The sequence below is a fragment of the Rhipicephalus sanguineus genome, chromosome 7, assembly GCF_013339695.2.
Source record: "Rhipicephalus sanguineus isolate Rsan-2018 chromosome 7, BIME_Rsan_1.4, whole genome shotgun sequence".
Lineage (NCBI taxonomy): Eukaryota > Metazoa > Arthropoda > Arachnida > Ixodida > Ixodidae > Rhipicephalus > Rhipicephalus sanguineus.
In genome coordinates, this window is record NC_051182.1 from 13,913,346 (window position 1) to 13,933,216 (window position 19,871).

A 19,871-nucleotide genomic window follows, 5' to 3' on the forward strand; every position below is an offset into this window, starting at 1 on the left:
TAGACAGACAGACAGAGAGACAGCTAGATAGATAGAGACAGACAGACAGACAGACAGATACACTAAAAATTACACCATTTCCCGCTAAAGGGGACCATGAGGCGATGCGAAGCCGGAGCACTTGCACGATCGCGTTCCGTTGGCGTTCTTTAGGCATGCTACCGACCTCGCGTCGTGGAACGCGAAGAGGAACGCTACGTGCATCTTGTCTTCCCTCTAGCCTGGCCGTTAATTCTAACAGGGCGAGCGGGGAATGCGGTTGGCAGGCGTGCGGGAGGGGGGGGGGGGGCAGCGTAGGAGAGGAGAGAGAGGGGGAGGGGACACGCATGCGTTGGTGCCCATCGCGGCGTTGCGCAGCAGAGAATTTCGGCATGTCTAGCCCGCGTTTCAGAGGAAGAGTGGAAAGGGGGAGGGGAGAGGGAAAGTGGAGAGGGTATGCGCATGCGTAGTAAGGGTAGTCACGCCGCACACCACCACCACCACAGAAAGTACCACCCCTAAGAAATGCTTCGCATTTAATACGGCTAGCAGTGTAAGCGACATGGCAACAAAGAGCGTTAAGTGAAAAGTCAGAGAGGCGGAGATGATTTACTGGATGGCAGCGATGGAAAAAAAAAAAACGGTTGTAACTACCGAAAGGGCAGAAACGAAATAAGGAGGAAGGCATTTTATGATAATTCGAGGGGAAGTGCTTTACTGTTTGAAGCGAGGTCGGATTGCCCTAGAACGCGTAGTTATAAAACAAGATTCAGTCAAGAAGAAGAACAATGCACATGCTGTAAGGAAGATAGGGAAACGATGGGCCATGGAGCATGTTCTGACTGAATGTGGAGATATCCACCCAGGTGTACGCTTGGGCAACCTACATGAAGCCTTGGCTTTTAGGGACAACAACAGAAAGCTGAACACGCTGTGGGGATCCGAGGCGCGCCCGAAGCCACTGCGCGGGCATTTCGCCGTTCCGCGATTCCTTTCCCTCTCCCGTTCTCCCGCGACGGCAAGTGGCGCCATCTTGCGCTACGCGCCGGCTCTTGTGGCGGCGCTGCACACGGTCTCGGAGCCGCGAGATTCGGCGTGACTGACGCATGTGCACACCGGGAGGAACTCTCTCTCTCCTCGGACGCCGCTGGGTAAGCACGCATTTCCTTCGGGTCCAACGTCCCCTTTGGGAATCGCTGGGCTGTAGCCTGCCTGGGTGCCTCGGCATCCTTACCTCAGTGTTAGCTCCGGTTCGTACGCTAAGCCAGAGAGCGGTGCCTAGTGCTCGTGCGCGGTCGTACCACGCCGAGTCGCACTTGCCGGAGGCCCACGTGTACGGAGATTGCCCTAACTCTCGCGACCAGGCCCAGTGGTCATCGCGAGAGAGCGCAGCATAGCCGCGAGGGACCTTTTTCCCGAGCGGCGTGTCAAAGCTCGCCATTGCGAGCTGCGACGTGCTTCGCGGAACCCCTTTGTGTGTTGCGTCCGCCTGCGGGGGCCCTTTGCTCCCCCGTGCCCCAGGAGCGGACGCTGTACTGTGTGTTTGGGGTGCCGCCGAGGGCAAATAAAGTGTTTGTGTTTATATGTTATCTCGAACACTGTGTTTATGCTGCGCGGCGCTCAATGCCTTTGCTAGCTGAGCGCGCGTGGAGCGGGACGCTAAACGTAGCAGGCAACGGTAGACACGGCCCTGTGGCTCGCTAAGCCTGAACCCGTGGTAGTCTTCGGCTCCGGTGAGCATCGAGGCTACCACAACGCCTGCGATAGAAATAAGTAAGAGACGGTTAGAGTATTGGTGGCAGAAAACTAGTGAGAAAGGACCAAAATAAATAACGTATATACTCGTGTAAGTTGCACTTTTTTTCATGAAATCTAGCTCAGGTGCGGGTTATGCACGAATCAGGCCTATAGCTACACATTAACCCACCGTAGTGCCACTGCAGCTACTGTGTTGGATATGTGAAAAACTGGTGACAAATATGATCGTTTTATTTCACTATATATAATCACTGTCAGGATGAGCTCAGCTCATCTTTGCGCTCTAAGAGCTGATCGTCCTCTGGGCCGTCTATCGCGTTTCATAGCCCCGTGACCTTAAAGCTATTTGCAATAGGCTCCACTGACAATGTACGCTACGCGTCCATGATTGAAACGTGCACTTGCTGAAGAAATGCTCGCTTCAGTCGTGCTGTCATTGTTTCGTGGTTGCCCAAGGCCATCCACTCAGTGTAGCACAGCCAATATTCTGTCTTGAATGGCCGGTTTACTCAAATGCCGAGCAGTTGCAACACGCTAGTCAAGCATCCTGAAAACATGGCCAAGTACGTTCGAAAAAGTCGTGTAACGATGATGATGATAATGGTGTGCAGCGAGTGGCAGAAGCTAACTAGTGCCATCTTTCTTCTAGCACTATGTGGGACTAAACATCTTTTTGCATGGCCTCTCAGAAAGGGGCGCAGCAGCAAGCCTGCTGCTGAGTGCAGTCTCGGAGGCCATGGTTCTGGCACGTTCTAGTTTTTTTTTTGTTTTTTTTTTCGCGTCTAAAAGGGGCGGGCTGCGGGCTATACATAGGGTTGGCTTATACACGAGTATATATGGTAGTGGGAAAAATATGGACATTCTGTCGTAAGGGGCAGAGAACTGGGCAGTGAATTTGTTCTTTTTTTCTATAGTAAGATCGATTTAATCGACCTAGATAAGGCATCAGGCTCACATAAAAAGAAAAGGGAAAGAGTGTTTTTTTTTTTTTGTCGAGCCCGGTGCAGGGGTGGAAGCAGGCTTGAGTGTCTTGGAGCAGCTCAGGGAGCAGGAATAATGCTGTTTTGGAGCAGCTTTGGAGCACCAAAATGTGTGTTTTGGAGCAATGTAAGTTAATTTTGGAGCAGAATTCTAGGATCAAATATCATTGTTGTTTAATTTTTTTTATTTCTGGTAAACACAAGAAATTCCAACGATTTTAGAAAACACAGTGATGTTATCGCGGACTTCTGATTTGGAGCAGTTTTTGCAGCAGCAAAATTTTCATTCTGGAGCACTTTGGAGCAGCCGAAATTTTCATCTTGGAGCACTCTGGAGCAGCTAATTTTACGTACTAGAGTGCACTAGAGAAGCAAATTGCATTAACATTCAAGCACCTGAATAATTAATATGCGGCTCTTATGAAGAGCTAGAAATATTTCGATTCATAGCAAATCTCATGGAAAAAAATCAACTCAGGAGAACTCCATATTTCATTTGATAATGAAAAAATAAGGGCTCATGCAGCTGAGTCTTCTGGATTAACCTCTCCGGTGATTATTGTCGACACTAGCAAATAAACAGAATACCGGATCGATAAGAATGTACTTTATGAAATAACACTATAAATACATCTATGTGGTTATCAGCAGACGTGGTAGGCAAACGCCGTGATGTACACCAATGTCTCAATACTAAAGAGTCACACTGTCCATAATGCACGGAACTAAGACAACTCCAAGGCGAAAGCCAGGCACGTAGTCTTCTCGATCGATCGTATTGCTAGGCGCAACGTGACGTCGCTTAGCTAGCCTCAAATAGCCAACCTCCTTTGACACAACCTTCCTTCTCTCTCAGGAGGCGCTCTGTGCTGTAGCAAGAGCATTTTTCGCAGTGCTTCCAGACTATCGTTTGCGCATGCGCCGGCTTGCCTGGAAGATGGACATCCGCTTCAAGTCGTGCTTCTGCGGAAGCGTCCGAAAGTGCGTTCGACGGGGACTGCATGATGCAACAAACATCGTTTTCCTTTTATAGCGAAGCTGTATTCGACTAGAACATCCCGTTTATATATGTCAACGACCCGCTAGTACCTTCTAGGGAGCTGTGCAAAAACAAAGCAAAAATCTCACAGGGTCCCTTCCCTTATGCACTCGCCGGTTGGAAGGCGAAAGCCATCTACCTCTTTTTTTTCTCACTCGAGGTATTGACCCTCCTCCTCTCCCCTCTGCAAGCGTTCTGCACCTAACGCGGTTTTGCACTGCCTCCAGAATCAGAGGCACTGCAAGCTTTCTGCACCTCGCCTGGTTTTGCACCGACTCCCTGATCGGCGCACCGATCACGGAAGCAGTGCAAAGCGACGATGTCATGTGATGACGTCATCACGAGACATTACGATTTTTAGGTCATGCTGACTTCACAAAATTTGGCGATCAATGACGTCATGATGACGTTATCACACGATGATTATTTTTTGCATCCATCGTGTTGGACGCCGCCGACGGTCAATTTTCGTGTTTGATGAGGCATCTAAGGTTTTCGCACTAATATTGCGTATTGAACATTAACAGCCTGGCCGTTAACAATCTGACCTTATATCTTAAACTGGTCTCCACCATGTCCCCTCCGTGCCGTGCGCTAAGCAGCTTCGCTGATCATCGATATCACAGAGTGGAATGGCGCATCCTGAATTTTTTCTTTTTATTGCGACAGCGATTATATGGACACCCTCGACGTTTTTTGCGGTCGCCGTTGCCGTCATTATCCGTATAAAGTCCAAATTGACAACATCACCCTGCGCATCGTGGGGTAAAAGCTCGAGAGCGCTGGCGACGAACGCGGCTAAAGCGGAGATGAAACGAGCCGGCCGTCTCCGTCGCACGAAGGGAGCATGCGATAACATTACCCCACGTGTGAGGCCTCCCGTCGACTCCCCATAAAAAAGAGAGGAAACGCCCCGCCCGTCTTTCGTAAGGAGCATGAAGGGACATCAGAAAAGAGGAGGGGAGGGGGGGGGGAGCTGCGTTGCTCGAAGGGCGCAGTCACTGGCGTGCGCAGTCTCGAGGCATCAGGAGACGGTTTGTAAACTTGCTGTGCTCTCAACGCTTACTTTGCGTTTAGAGAATTGACAGCACGAAAACCGCTTCGGTTCCTCGAGCGGCCATATTCCCTTAAACCAGAGTTTTGTTGAGTCACGCGAGATCGGATCCAAAAGAGTTAGCTGCTAGCCTTACTTCGCATGACAATACAATTTGTTGGTATCGCATTGATTGCTTCATCCTTAAGTGAAACTCATTCTTTAACCGTGAACTATTGACCCTGGAAAGCGAGGAAAGTGCAATGTGGCGTTGCCGCTTCCCAGTGGGCAGGGGCGTATACAGGGGGGGGTCACGAGCCTCTGCAGTAGCGCGTTATGCCGTCGAGCCAACTTGCACAACAGAAGCTGTGTCGGCAACGTGCATGGCTTCGTGGCTTACTCGGCACCCGTGTGCGAGCGCTGTTTATTCAGCATAATAATTCTTGGTCAGTGGCTGCGACTTTGGCGGCCCCAAGATCAAGCTGCACCTGTTTTGATGCGCCGGCGGTGCGATTGCCGGTGACTCTGGCGCAGTTTGGCGCAATTTCTGTCGATATTACCAAGACGGCGCAGTAAATCCAATTTGGTGCACTTTGGCGCAGTTGGCGCAGGAGTGGAATCACTGAAAACATTCAATACTGATGAACCAACCACACTTAATGCAAATCACACACACACACGTTATCATTAAAACATCACAGCTGTGATAGAGAAATGACTCAGGAAAACGAGATAAGCGATGTTCTGAATAGCTTGAATAGCTACACTTGACTGGACTGACAAATGAAAAACGTTAATGGTAACAAACGTTTTTCAGCAGCGGCGTTTTCGCGCCACATATGCAGGGTTGCTACATTTTCGTCAAAAGCCTACGCCGGCTTCAAAAAGTTCCTTTGAAATGAGCGAAGGTCAGCGCCATCTGGAGGCATTGGAAGTAATCAAAGAAGCACGCGTCTGCACCCTAAACACCGCTTGTCGGATGAGTGAGCAATGTGCCGCGCGAGGCGTTTTCTTTTCTACTTCGAGTAGCAAGACGCGGCGGCACGATTTTGAGATGGCGTTTGTCAAAATGATGTGCGCGACCCTCCGACCACGCATCAGTCACGCATGAAATCAAGCCATTCGGGACGCAACAGCGCGATATCGCGAAGGCGTTCGTCAAAAAACATGCGCGTCCCTCCAAACGCACGGAAATCGCGCCGAAAACTGCGCCATGCGATTCCACCTTTTCCTTTCAAGTTCCCTTCCAAGATTTGTCAATTACAGTATAGACCGCTTATAACGTAAGTCGCCGGAGTCGCGAATCCGCACTATAACTAAAACAACCTTCTTCAAAGGCTGCACTTGCGCAAAACGTGTTGAGCATGTAGCCTCGCGTGTCCGATAATCGACATATGCGATTTGGGGCGCTTACAACCACTTAAATCTCCGAATGTTCAAAAATTAACCGCCAAAGACCCGCATTGCCAACGAAATGAACACGGGGGAAAAAAGCAAACAGAACAAAGCGCCATCGCGGAAATTCGCCGACTACGTTTCAGGCCACCTCGAGGTATGCGCATTACACAGAAACCATGTCGAATCGCGACTGAAATTTCACGTGCTGAGCGGTACCGATCGTTCGATTTCACGGGCGCGCACGAGATGTCCAAGACATTGCAATCGAATCCGGAACCACCATTCGAGAGTTGCATGTGCCAACCACGCCCTCGTTTTCATTAACGATATGATTCCCTTCCCTTCAAGTGCAGCCATCGCAAAAAGTTTCGTTGATTCCGCACCAAACCGCAACTTTTATTGCCCACGACCGCTACCAAAAAGCAACCAACGCTGACTAGGCCTAGCCTGCGGTTCAGCATGCTGTCACGGGAAGTTTGTCCAAGACAACATGAAGATCGGACGTTGAAAAGATCGCACTCAAGCACCAACCCAAGAACAGCGCGCGTGATACAAAGTTTGTGTTCGCGGCCGGGAGATCAACGGCGACAAAAGCCCGCCAAGCTCGTTTAAGTCCGTGCACTGGCAGAAAAGGCGAAAGCTCGCATCATGAAGCCGCAAAACTTTTCAATTTGCGGACAAGGTAGCAAACGCAATAACTGTAGCAAGTGTGACAACGATGATGCTTTTCCCGACAGGAAAATTTAACTTTAAAGCGCACTTGATGAGGACGCGATCGTACGTTCCACGCGGAACGCACTGCCGGCAAGTGGCCGCGGAGCCTTGCCGCCGCCGATGCAAAGGCTACTCCGTCGCCTAGGCAACCACCATCCTTCCTCACTCGGCGAACCCACACAGCGCTGCCGCGGTCTTTTTTCTCCCTCCGCCCCTAGTTCGTTCACTGTGCGTGCCCTCGCCCTTCGTAATGACCTCGTCGCTCCCTCCCCAGTGGCGTACCTCCTTTGAGAACCGCACTCGCTACCGCGTTTGTCAGAAATATTTTCCTGCAACCGCATTATAAACGGTATTTCATCTTGGGGGACTGCACAATAAGCGGTATGCGTATATGCGGTTCTATGGGAGGGTAAACGGGAGTCAAAAAAGACCGCATTATAACCGGCCCTGCACTAGTATATGCGGTTACGTTATAAGTGGTCTGCACTGTATTGGTGTCGGTTATATGCACGCAAATATGTTATTGAGATGCGATGATACTAGATGTCGCAATCGCACAATTTGTATCCCGTGGTTTTGTTTTCGTGCTACCTCACATTTGTCTTTTCAGTAATAAACGTTCCAAGTGTCTCTCTTGTTCTTTTTTGTATATTTCTTCACTCACCACCTCATATGCCAAGCCACACACAGCAACGGCAGCGAGCGGCATGTCATGTTGTGCTGCGGATGGTACGAGCTACAGCATACTCGACCACGAGCCGAGCGCAGGTTGTGACGAGCCAAAATCGAACGTGACTGATCACACTAGCGAGACTAAGCTCGCTTAGTCTTTAAAAAGTATTAAAAAGGTAAGCGCCGTAGGTACCTGACTTCCTTATTTTTGAGGGTTGCACTGTCTTAGCCAGGCATAGCGAGCAAATTGTTAGAGAGATTTTAGAGGCAGCCGAAATCGAGAGGCTGGGTGACAAATGTGTCAGCAGGCCTTCCATTGCCCTCTCAAATAAGGAAGTCAGGTACCTACGGCGCTTACCTTTTTAATACTTTTTAATAGTTTTTACCCTGTCCTTTACACAATAGTTTTTAACATGTGCTCTACACATTTCTTATATTTCATTTTAGTTTTTAACGTTTTATACCTTTTTTTATCTTTCTTGTGTGGCTGCCTTGGCTTTTCTGGCTTGCCGGTTGGTTTTAAGATCAATTATAGTGTCACTTCTTTCATATCGGGGGCGTACTTTGTAGCGTAACAATTTTTCGACTGCGCGGTTACCGTCGGTAGATTGTCTTTTCGGCAAGCAGTGTCACGTGGTTCCCACCGTTTCTTTTCTCGATGTTATCTTTCTGTTGCTTCGACGCGTGCCTACAAAAAGGCCCTGCGTTCGAAGTAATAAATCAGTTGTGAGTGCAGCGCTATGTGTGTGTGTCCTTCCTAACTGTCCTGTCTATTTTGCGCTGGTAAATCTATCTGGATATCATATGTTCAAGTTAGAGCAAATGCTGTCGCAGGACTAGGATGCCTAACAGGTGTTGCGTGCCGGGGTGCCGTTCCGGCTACGAGGGAAGCAAAAAGGTGTCGTTGTTTTGTTTACCGTTAGACAAGCAGCAGCGCGAGAAATGGAAGCGGGCCATACCGCTGCAAGAAAGCGGTGATAATTAACTTTGAGTCGAAGTATACACGTGTGTGTGCGAACTATTTCGACGCCTCGGACATTATCACTGCGTATGATTTTAACATCAACGGCGACTCCGTGTCGCAGAAACGCGACAAACCAACGCTGAAGGCTGACACCGTTCCAAGGATTTTTGAAGGACTTCCTTCGTATCTCACAAAGCGCAAACCTCGATCTCGCTCATCTACTGTGCAGCCACCACATGGCCACCATGCAAACGACCACGTGAGTCAGCCTGTGAAGAGCTCCGAGCAGGCTAGTGAAAGAAACCCACGTGACCGGTATGGCAAATTGAGGCGCCATCTGTCGACTGGGGATCAGAGTTAAAATCTGCGTTCCGTCTCTTTCCTCCCAACTCTCTTCAACCCCCCTCTCTGGCGGGATCAACTCCCTTTCCTGCGGGAGGCGCGCTTTCCGCCGCCTTGCTGGCGCCGCCGACTTTGAAATCCGTTAGAAAGTTTCGTGTCTGGCGTTGGTAAGGCGTGCGTTAGCCGTCGTCGCTCGTCCGTTTCATGGTGCTCGCTCGCTGTGTGCTTGTGCGACGCGATGTTTTACGACTCGCGCTGTTCGTGCATAGTGCTTTGTTGCTTGAATACTTCCAGAACAAGTCCCGGAATATATGTGCCGGCCCCCAAAAGAACGACAGGTGAGCGTGCCCTTTGACAGACAGACAACGAACTTTGAGTCGCGGTTTTCATTGTGTCAATTTGAATTCACGTCCATACCGAGTAGCTGTTCTCTGCAGTGGGGCTACAGTTACTGTTTTCAAAAATGACTGATTTGAAAAGGGCAGGATGCTGCGTTTATATAGTTGTACGAACAAGCAGCGGACATGAAGCCCATGCAAAGTAACTATAGTTACAGGTTTACAACTCTCACAGAACCGTGTGCTTGAGTGTGTGCTTTGCATTTGTCTCCGGTTAAATACTCCCCATCGCCTATAACCACGTTTGTGAGACATTAGGTAGATGTATTAAAACTTATGCTGCTCTGAGACGAACAAACGAGTTCACTTTTGCACGAATCGACGGCGCTCTTTATCTGATTGAAACTTGCCCTTTTCTTTAGGGCGTATTTCGGAACGCAATACAGCTGATCGGTGCGCCCAGAGAAAAGCTGAAGAATTGCAGAATCGGCGCACTTCAAGAAGAGATGCCATGAATCATCCGATATCAGCCGTTTATTTTCTCCGCGTTTATCATCACTAGTTATATGAAAATCAACGTTTTTGGAAATGTAGTCAATAAAGTGCGGCCAATATTAGTTGTGTTATATGTGGAGTTCATTTTGACATCTTTAAAATGGTCGCTACATTATTATTCTACTTTTAGGTATTTCAACTGCTTTCATTGTTTTTGCATTTCAGGAATGTTCAATTTTGTTACTTATGATAATTTTGTGCAATATCGTGCGCATATATCAGAAGCTGTTCTGCACTTTTGTCAGTATAAATATTGTGTTTTTCAATATGTGCCCTAGTGTTATGTTCTGTTTTTTTTTTTCCACTGTTCTTTAAATTAACATTGCCGCGAACTTTCGTGTTGTTTAGTGATCATGAACACGTCTGTGTTAATATCCTGAGCCTGTATCGCACCACATTTGATAGAATGTTGATTTTCGGAAACGAGGAGAATAAAAAGCGACGAAAGATATTTTGTGTTGTGATTGCAATTCATTCTTTTGCGTTCTGGCACATGCTGCACGACTGCAGTGTTTGCAGAATGCCTGATTGCAAATTGCGCACATTCAAACGCGCAACGAACGCGCGGCGCAGCACGCGCAGCGGATGCAAAAAAAAGAAAAAGCGTCCGGCGCGCTGCACGGCGCAACACGCGGCGGAGGGGCAAGGGGGTCATAAAGAAAGAGAGAGGGAGCCCGCGCACGCAAACAAAACAAAAAGAGAAAAACACGGCGCGCGCGAGGGTGCTAGGAGAGGAGGCGCGGCTGGTGTTAGTGTTGCCATGACGACGCATACCGTGTGCGCCGCCATTCTGCCGTTCGAGTCTCTGAATCCCAGCCGCCAGGATATTAACTGAAGGGACGTTTGGCGCTGCCAGCGCTGACGTCATGAATTAAGGCATCCTATGGGAGGTATACGGAGTAACCTCCCCCTGCTCCGAGCGTCGCCGACGCCCTCTTTAGACCGCACCGTTGTGCGTGTCGTGCGCAAACGCCTGGCAAGAAAGGGACCAACGGGGAGTGTAACTGCGCGCTGATCACCTGCTAAGTGCTGCACTGCTCGGCCCTGTCGGCTAGACGAAAACAAGTCATATCAGTTGTACCCCAGAGCGAAAGCGAACCACTATTACAACGAATAGAAGCTGTTATGAGAGTCAAGTGCAACTCTCGCCGGCGCACGAAGCGAGCGAGCGCGCTCACCCACGTTTCTTCCCTATCGAGCTTCCGGACCCAAACAAGTGCAAGCCTTCGAGCCCGGACGCCACGGATAACTCGCTTCAATGTGCCGAATGAGGAAGAACTACGAGTAACACTGCCGGCGTTAACAAGAGTAAGCTGTTCGTCAGCGGTTGTATTCCCGCAGAGTTACCTGCTACTACGAAGCGATACGAAGTAGGCTTCGCTACGTCGTCGGCACCAAGCCGGCCGGCGGCCGGTGTGAGTGCGTTGCCGGTGCAGGTGAAAGAAACGTTGCGTAGAATATGCTTCACAGAGAATAATGTCTTCTGGAATAAAGTACAGGTCAAACTGTGTCTTTCTCTACATGCCACAACTGTTGTCAAACATCTAGCGTGAAGGCGAGACGAATCGACTTGCGGCCGGCAGCGTACAGCGAGCGACTTACGAGCATGGTGAAACAGCTGTGCCTGCAGGTGGCAAACGTCATACAGAAGTCCCCTGCTACGGCGTTTCGAATTTTTGTATTTTTTCTGCTGATACCACCGCGAGCTGCATGTTTTAATTGAGCTGTTCTTTTTTCCTCCCGGGTGCTCATTTTAAAACAGAAAACGCGTTCAGAAATGTATTTATGCATGCTGAGTGCTACAAGTAAAAGCGTGAAAGCAAAGCGACCGTAGCGGAAGTTTAGAAAGCTTAAACACCGAGGCTTCCCACACACAACCCCAGCGATAGCAGCGTTCGCATCGCCTCTCAAGCACAGCTGCGCTTCTGGCGGCGGCCGCTGGCTCCATATGAATCTGACGCGGCAGTTTCGTGACCATAAGAAGCATTGAATGACTCTGGTTACCTTGGTGCCAGGTGACGACTTTGGGAGCGTCATGACCGCCGACTACGGCGTACGGTGCGTCAGTGAATTTCGCGACTTATTAGCGCTTCCGGGCGTCGTATCGGACGGGAGCACAGCGAGTGACTTTATCGGTGCAGATAACGATGTAGCTGTTTCTGATTGCATCGATGCCGAGATCATAGCTGACGTTGCCAGTGCTGCGGAAATGGACCCATGCGGTTTGAAGATGCCAGCCGCTGCTGCCATCGCTAAACCCTTTACCGCGCTACAGAGCTCGCATCAGCGTCGATCATCGCTGTTGTGGCCGAAGGTGTGGAATTTACTTATCTGGAAAGATATTGACGATGACTTGATAAATTCACGGCGCGCCAGAAGCAAGACAAGTTTATGGACTATTTGCATGCGAAATAAAAGTGCGCTAACTTGCAAAAGAAGTTCTCGCCTTGTTCTTTAGCATATGTGAGCGAATAGTTATGTTCGCGCTTTTTACGATTTAGGAAAACTGTGTCGATGCCTGCAGTGCTTTAATTAAATCCCTAAATACGCATATTTCGTATTTCGAACTATCGATATATATCGAACTATTTCGCGGTTCCCTTCGAGTTCGATATATCCGGGATCGACTGTATTTACTAAAATATAAAGAGCTTCTCTATCAGGTGATTGCAAGATCCCAAAATTGAATTTTTTGACCAAAGGAAGTCTTAGCCCACCTTGAATAATACAAACAAGACTGAAAACATAGAGAGAAAGGCAGCCCTTTTTATAAATGACAGTTATGGTTGTACATCTGTGAGTGTACAGCTGGTGAGAGCTAATCTTCCACCAATAAGTGAAAGAAACTGAATTTGTCATCTCAAATTTTTATGCTATCAGTTTATATCACAAGCACTATAAGATAGACGTTAGCAAATTAGTATCTTTCTCCACTGGGTATGTGACAAGGCAGTGTCATAACCTCACTATCACACCCTTTCGATCACGCAACAATTGTTTCATGTATTCGTTTTTCTGATTTGATTTGATAATGAGGTGTGTTCCACTGTTTCAAAAGTGGCACTCCCTTTACAGGTTTTGCGCGAGTTTTCTGAAAAAGTACTGGAAGTACAGTAGACTCTCGTTAAACGGAACCTGAAGGGACCAAGAAAATGTGTTCCATTTAACAGGAGTTCCATTTACTGAGAGATGAACAGGGGTGCAGAATCCAAGTATGAAACCAATCGTGTTAGATGCAGTTGTTCCGTTTAAGCAGCAGTTCCGTTTAACAGATTCCATTGATTTCCATTGACTGATATCCGTAGTTCCTTCATGATGGGGACACTTAGAATACCACCAGCTTTCTCTACAGCGTCACATATGATGCGTTGTGACACATAGGACAAGTCTGTGAGGTTCTCTACAGCAACTTGACGGTTTATGCTAAACCCACGCTCAACTGTTGCTTGGCCATGGCTGAGAACAAGTAGCAATTTGACAACATTCCAAAGCTCACCATATGGGAAATTTAGGCCGATCAGCTCATGGAAAAATTCATCTAGCCTATTTGAGCCTTTCTGAAAGAGTCGAAGCTGATTCTTTTCCTGTTGCAACAGCTCCGTGTATTCAGCTAAAAGAGAGTCTCGTTGCTTTTCGTCAAATCTGTGAGCTGCAGTGAGAGCATCAACCACTTTCCTTAGGCTTGAGAGACATTCATCTGGCTTGCAGCACATAAGCCGTGGGTCCAGGCAGGACAGGCCTCTGACAAGGGTCAACTTCAAAGGGCTTTTGTCGAGAATTTTTTTGTCATGGCTATCAGAAACTTCTTGCATTCCATTTTGAACTGGAACACATCTTTTGCACTTGCTTTGCAGTCTTTTATAATCTGCTGGCATGTGTGGCCGATGTCCACTTTTTCCAGCGAAACATGTTTGCTCAGATCTTCAATGTCTAGCCTCAAAAGGCCACTGATCCCCGTTGCAGACAAAACTGAGCATTTCATGAACTTCATGAGCAGCTTTCTTACAACTGTCTCGAGGTCTCTTGCCAAAAAGAAAACCATAGGTTTGTCTACTTGGTATTCAACCAAGAAGGATCTGACAGCTGAAGCAACAATTAGGGCAAAGTTCAGCTTTGCCAACATAAGAGGGTCACAGAAGAACAGACACAAGTTCTCAAAAGAAGCGCACTTTGGTAGGGTGACATTCTTGTTCCTTGCTGCTTCTATGTATTTTCTCATGTCGCTCCAGAGAAGCAGGGCCCTTTCTATTACCCTGACGTTCTCCACCCAGTGATGCGCTACATACTTCAGTGGAAATGTGCTCTGCCCAGTTACGGCTGTAGAATCTTCTCTTCGTGCCGGGGAGTTGTCAAAGAGCATGCTCAGACTTGACAGTAGGACATCAAGTCCCCATGTACTGGCCACGACACCTGCCTTATAGGCATTGTGGACTACGTGCAGGTCACATGTGCCGACATCAAGACACTGCACTTGGTAGTTTTCATGCAAGTCTGCTTGCAGGGACCTGAATAATTTCAAGTTAACATTGGGTCCATCCATAGAAATTTGGACAATCTTTCTAAGTGGTAAAGGTTCAAGGGCCTTCAACAACTTTTGCTGGATGTCGTCAGCAGTCGTATGCCCCATGAAGATAGATGTGAGATATTTTGTTGTCACGTTGTGCGAGGAGTTCCAGTATCTCACGTGTACATCCATTTGTTTCTGGTGCATAAATTCATTAGCAGATTCATCAAAAAGAACGACGTAGAAATCTGAGTTTTCAACCTCCCTCTGCAAAGCTGATTGAAAAAAAGGTCTAAGCCCGTGGCACGCTATATATGAGCATTTTTTCTCTCCACAGAAAAAACCTTTCGCAAGATCGCTATCAGGGAACATGCGCCTAAAGAGATCGGCAGCTTGTGAGGAAGACCTGTAAGAATAATGGCTAGTGACCACCTTCAAGGTCCACAAAATTTCAGCGTCTGTGACCATGTCATGGGTCTGACAAGCACGATCTAAATTCATAGCTTGCGATGACACAGCGCGGGTGGGTCCTTCACTTGCACTAGCGCACTGTTCTGTCTTACGGTAGAATAGCGCAAATACGAAGACGAGAGAAGATGGGAGACGAACAAGCGCAAACTATCAACTGATTCTATTCGTAAAGCACACATATATATAAACGAGCAAGGTCATAGTCACGAGTCACCTTAGCAAACAATAAGCTCGATTAGTGGCAGGCGTTCAAGTAATCTACCTCTGTGGAATGCAACGTGATAGATGGCCTCGCTATGCATGCCTCGCCCGATCTGTTAATGAAGAAAGCCTCCTCAATTTCTCGCGCAACCTTCTCTTTTAATCTTGAGAGCACCTTAGCTTCTGATAGCAAGGGTGCGCAGCCGCACTCCCTGCAATGTAAAGACAGATTAGAACAAGGTGTTCCCCTCAATGAAGCTTTATGATCTAACAGTCTGTTGTTCACACATCGTCCCGTCTGGCCGACATAGCATTTACCACAAGATAACGGTATATGATATACTACCCCTCTGCCACAGTCGACCAATTTATCACGGTGCTTGATGTCGCACCCGTGGTCCCGCTTGCTCTGCCCTAGCAACTTCTTACCAACGGCCGCGCATACACGCCCAAGCTTGTCTGCAGCAGAAAAAACCACACTGCATCCGAACCTATTACCCACTTTCTTCAACCTATGGGATACACCGTGAACATACGGAATGCTTACAAAAGGTTTCCCTTCCTTCTGCCTCACTTGACTTCCACCCCGCGCCTCCATTTTCATCTTTTGCAAGATCCTTTCGCTCAGGACGGCCAAATGACGCTCTGGGAACCTAGACTGCCGGAGCCTCTCTATCTGCCGTGAAAAACTCTCATTCATGCGATGAGGGCACGACTTCTTGAGTGACGCCCTTAGGCAGGCCATCGCAACGTTGCATTCTACAGAGGTAGATTACTTGAACGCCTGCCACTAATCGAGTTTATTGTTTGCTAAGGTGACTCGTGACTATGACCTTGCTCGTTTATATATGTGTGCGCTTTACGAATAAAATCAGTTGATAGTTTGCGCTTGTTCGTCTCCCATCTTCTCTCGTCTTCGTATTTGCGCTATTCTACCGTAAAAATGAACCAACTCGCCCAACAAGTCACCTTACTGTTCTGTCCTCGGGACGAGGTAGTTGAGTACTGTGCTTGCTCCCGCCGCCTTCATTGCACTAATGTGCTTGGCACTCTTCATATGGCTCTTCAGAGCCGACTCACCCATCGTCGCAATGTCGAAAGTTTTCCGGCATCGTTTACACGAGGCTCGGTGAGGGTTTGTCGGGTCCGGCGAAATCTATTTGTTATAGCAGTCGTGGCTAAGCCACCCGCTTTGAAACTTGCACTTTCCCGGCATAATTCCAGAGTTTCACAATTGATGCCGCTCACATTAAAAGATGGAAGCTGACCATGAAACTCCCGTTCTACGCGAGCGTTCATCACAACACAACGCACGTGCACCACAAACCAGATATCACACACAAAGCGCCATGCATGATGCGATGAAGCATAGTGTAGAGACTAGTGTAGACACACACAGCACAAACACAGACTGGCATTGTGTCAATGTTGCCAACAGCTAAACGAGAATCCGCTATGCCTGTGTTGTTAATGTCTGCTAAAAAATAAAAATACAGCGTCGAAGCCAATTATTAAGCGTCAGATGCTGTCATTAGAATTAGTACTTTTGGTGTCTCGCTGTAGAAGTTTTTTTTTTAATTTTCCGTTCTTATGGGCGCGATGGTAGTACAACGACAGTGTAAGAAACTCTATGAACGACAGTGAATGTGCATTAAACTACTGGCAACATTGACAAGACAACTTAAACTTGTGGGGGTGCTATCAGCCCCTGTAAAGTTGTCTGCGCCTAATGGCGCACGCGCGCCTCGCAGATAGGCCGTCGGCGGCAGTGGCGCTGGGCTCGCGAGCATTGGGGTTTGCGCGTGAGCGACTGCCACGCCACCGGAGAGAAGCGGGCGAGGCCGCCGGGCGGGAAAAAGGAGTCTCTTGGGATTTGGCGGCTGGCGTGGACGGCGGCTCCCGCGGTGGGTCCCGCTGGGGGACGATACCGCGGCTCGTTTCCCTCGGGGCCCCTCGTAGTGGTGAGTCGTGTGTCCTCGCGACGCCGCATTCGCGGTTATTGCTTGTCGTATGTTATGGTGTATTTCATGTGTTACGTTGTTGAGTGTGGGATCCGTGATCGTGTGTTATTATCGCCGGCTCTCAGAGCACACGGAAGACAGCAGACGCGGTCGGTTCAACGAACACATTCAAGTTTATTATACACTGCTTTTACATTCGGCGAGCTCGCTGGCCGAATCTTATTATAATCTAGTCACTTGCTAAAACAATTACATGCGGACAATGAATACTTGGATAACATAACTTTAGGGACATTTAGGCCACATGTGTTGTCTGTCGTAGAGCTTGTGTAGCTGTTTGTTTTCAACTTTTTTTTTTTCGGGATATGTGTTGAATTAAGGTTGGGGGGGATGTGGGGGTGCTATCAGCCCCTGTAAAGTTGTCTGCGCCTAATGGCGCACGCACGCCTCGCGGATAGGCCGTTGGCGGCAGTGGCGCTGGGCTCGCGAGCGTTGGGGTTTGCGCGTGAGTGACGGCCACGCCACCGGAGAGAAGCGGGCGAGGCCGCCGGGCGGGAAAAAGGAGTCTCTTGGGATTTGGCAGCTGGCGTGGACGGCGGCTCCCGCGGTGGGTCCCGCTGGGGGACGATACCGCGGCTCGTTTCCCTCGGGGCCCCTCGTAGTGGCGAGTCGTGCGTCCTCGCGACGCCGCATTCGCGGTTATTGCTTGTCGTATGTTATGGTGTATTTCATGTGTTACGTTGTTGAGTGTGGGTTATGTTATCCAAGTATTCATTGTCCGCATGTAATTGTTTTAGCGAATGACTAGATTGTAATAAGATTCGGCCGGCGAGCTCGCCGAATGTAAAAGCAGTGTATAATAAACTTGAACGTGTTCGTTGAACCGACCGCGTCTGCTGTCTTCCGTGTGCTCTGAGAGCCGGCAATAATAAGAACACACGATCACGGATCCCACAAACTGCTGGCAACATTGACAAGACAGCCCGACGAGCCCGACGGGTGGCGAAAGAGGGGACAACTAAGGCAGTGTAAACGCTGGCAAGGGGCCAGCACCGAAGAGTGGTTGGTACGTGTCGTTCGCTTCGTTGACTCGCGGTTTGACGCGGTGTTTTTTTTTGTCTTTTTCTCAAGCAGTTCTGCAAAGCGCTGCACTCGCGCTGAATTACTGTTCCCGAAAAGGGGAGTTTGTCAGGTCGGAGCCAATCTACCCCATTACGGAGGTCACATTGCTCAAGAAATTCAACGACTTTCAAGGACCGGAAAAAATTCCAGGACTTTCAAGGGCCTTGAAAACGGATTTTTCAAATTCAAGGGTTTTCAAGGATTTCAAGGACCTGTACGCACCCTGCTCGTTGCAACCTGAGCGATGAGGCTTGTGTCAAATATTTGATCACCGGCCTAAACGATCAGGGCACCATCCGAGCCATCAGCACCCGCACGTACGGCTCTCTGGAGGAGCTTCTGTGTTGCCTCAAGCGTCTCGAAGAGCGCGTCGGAACCGTCGGCTCCCGGGACATAAAACATTCCAGGGCGAGCGAAATTCAGAATCTTACGAGCCACGGCAACAAGGAAAACCGAGCCGCGGAAACGGCCTTGAACGAGAGTCAACAAAACCAACAAAACTGAACCGAGGAGAGAGACCAAACCGTCTGGACCGAGGAGGAAAACCCCCCTTCTGAAAAAGGAGGGCTGCGCTGTTTTAACTGCAACAAGTACGGTCATCTCTCTCTCAACAGCCCGAGTCCGCAGCGGAGGGCAGTTGAGAGGTGCAACATTTGTAACCGAAGTGGACACGAACCCCAAAACTGCAGGGAAAGGGAAAGAGGGCCGCGCCTCTTTCAAAGAGTGATGGATCTTAACATCCGTGCTGCAGACGCGGCCAATGAAAATTACTTCATGCTGGCTAAAGTTACCGGGAACAAACTGAGAGCGTACGTTGACCTCGGTGAGGATGCAGATCGGATCGGGATCAAATACTCATTGATAGGGAAGCCGCTGACCATCGGGCGCTCCGAGTAAGGACGTGTGACGCCGTGTGGTGAGGCGACCGTTAACCTCACAGTCGACCAGGCAACAGCCGACATCGCCGTGCTGATCGTGCCGAACGAGTCACAGGCGATTCCTGTCATTGTGGGACACCCTTCACCGAGCAGCCTCACGTTACGATTATGAGGCAGCAGAACACTGTGCGGATCTTTGAGGAAAAAAATGTGGACAAAGGTGACGACACGCTACAATCCATCGAAATTCCGGATCTTCCGAGGTGCCTGGTGTGTCTTTGAGCCAAAGAGTCGACGGTGGTTCCGCCGAACTACGTTGGGTTTGTCAAGCTCTACGTTACAGGCAGCGAACCCAATGTGGATGTCTTTGTGGACGCCCAACTCAGGTGCCAAGAGGGGCACGAACATTGCATACCGCGTTGCGTCGTCAACGCAGATGCGGCGAACGAGGTGTGCATTCCTGTGATGAACATTTCGTACCAGGAATTCAACGTCAAAGCCCACGAGCGGGTTGCGCGAGTGAATGTGTGCTACCTTGAAGAGCCGATGCAGAACGTGAAATCGAGCTGCAGTGCAACGCAACCATGTTCAACGGCGAGCGCGAACATCAAAACAGGCCCAAGCGTCACACCAGAGAACCGTGAGAAACTCGACCGACTCATCGAGGAGTATCGCGACTGTTTTGCCCACAGCGTCGCAGAGTTTGGCCGCACCAATCAATGCAGCGGAAATGAAGATAGAAATTACAGCCGAAGAACCTGTAAGGTATCGCCCATATCAGCTTTCCCTTGCGGATAGAGAGCATGCGAAGGTGATAACCCATCGGGGAACTGCCATCACGAGCGCCAAATTCAAGGCAACATGTGACGCCTTCAGCATCAAGCACGTGAAAAATGCCACTGCGATGCCACAAGCTAGTGGTCAAGTCGAGCGATACAATCGCATGATTATCCCACCTGTCG

General features: G+C 49.1%; 1 protein-coding gene and 1 long non-coding RNA gene across 2 annotated transcripts in view; one reads left to right on the forward strand and one right to left on the reverse strand.

The window, feature by feature from the left end:
• LOC119400589 (nuclear distribution protein nudE-like 1) overlaps positions 1-19,871 on the reverse strand; it is a 233,689-nt gene that overhangs the window by 202,053 nt on the left and 11,765 nt on the right. The gene's annotated exons all lie outside the window — the stretch shown is intronic.
• Positions 8,962-9,834, forward strand: LOC125759239 (uncharacterized). Its single transcript, XR_007416812.1, has 2 exons — positions 8,962-9,217; positions 9,640-9,834. It is a non-coding gene; the product is annotated as an uncharacterized LOC125759239 (long non-coding RNA).